Consider the following 749-nt stretch of genomic DNA (forward strand, 5'->3'; position numbering starts at 1 on the left):
TATCAATCCGCGCGCAATGCATTTTGGGATTTATAGCGGGCCGCTATAATTATTAGAATTGACTTATTTTTCACATTTTTAACCGTTTAAAGACGAAAAAAGTTATCGCAATAGGACCATATAGTATTATTTTTACATTAAATATAGTTTGTGATCTTAAATTAGATCTAAAAAACGTAGGGAAGGGGGCAAATAATTATTATTATTATTATGCTAGATCTAATTGAGGGATTGTCTAGAAGGTACAGGACAACCATTGCTTAGAGTGTTAGGTATTAATAAGGGACTGTCTAAAACATACACAACCACCACTGGTGTTGCTTAATAACAATAATGGTTAGTCTTATATAACTCCTCTGCAGCGCTCTGTACAAAATAGAACTGTAACAAAGCCATGAAATATCCTAACTAAGGCACTCTCTAAAACGTGCAGGACAACCTCTTCTAAATTATAATACTATAGACTGTCTACACAGTACAGTACCACTGTATATTAGCGCAGCTAAATAAACGATTGTCTAAACAGTCTGCCACTGCCACTAAAATGTAATTGAATTAGAATGCTATTTAAATGAAGGGTCATCTAAAAAGTTTAGTAACACCACTGCTAATGAGTGGTCATTGATTGGCTTTAGCTAGAGACTAAACCACTACACTGAGTTCTTTCTACTTTTTTTTTTATTTGCGATGGTTACAGAAACAGTTAGAACACACACATATTGATATTTCCATATACTGCGAAAAATGCA

The sequence above is a fragment of the Antedon bifida genome, chromosome 4 (assembly GCF_963402885.1).
Source record: "Antedon bifida chromosome 4, ecAntBifi1.1, whole genome shotgun sequence".
NCBI lineage: Eukaryota > Metazoa > Echinodermata > Crinoidea > Comatulida > Antedonidae > Antedon > Antedon bifida.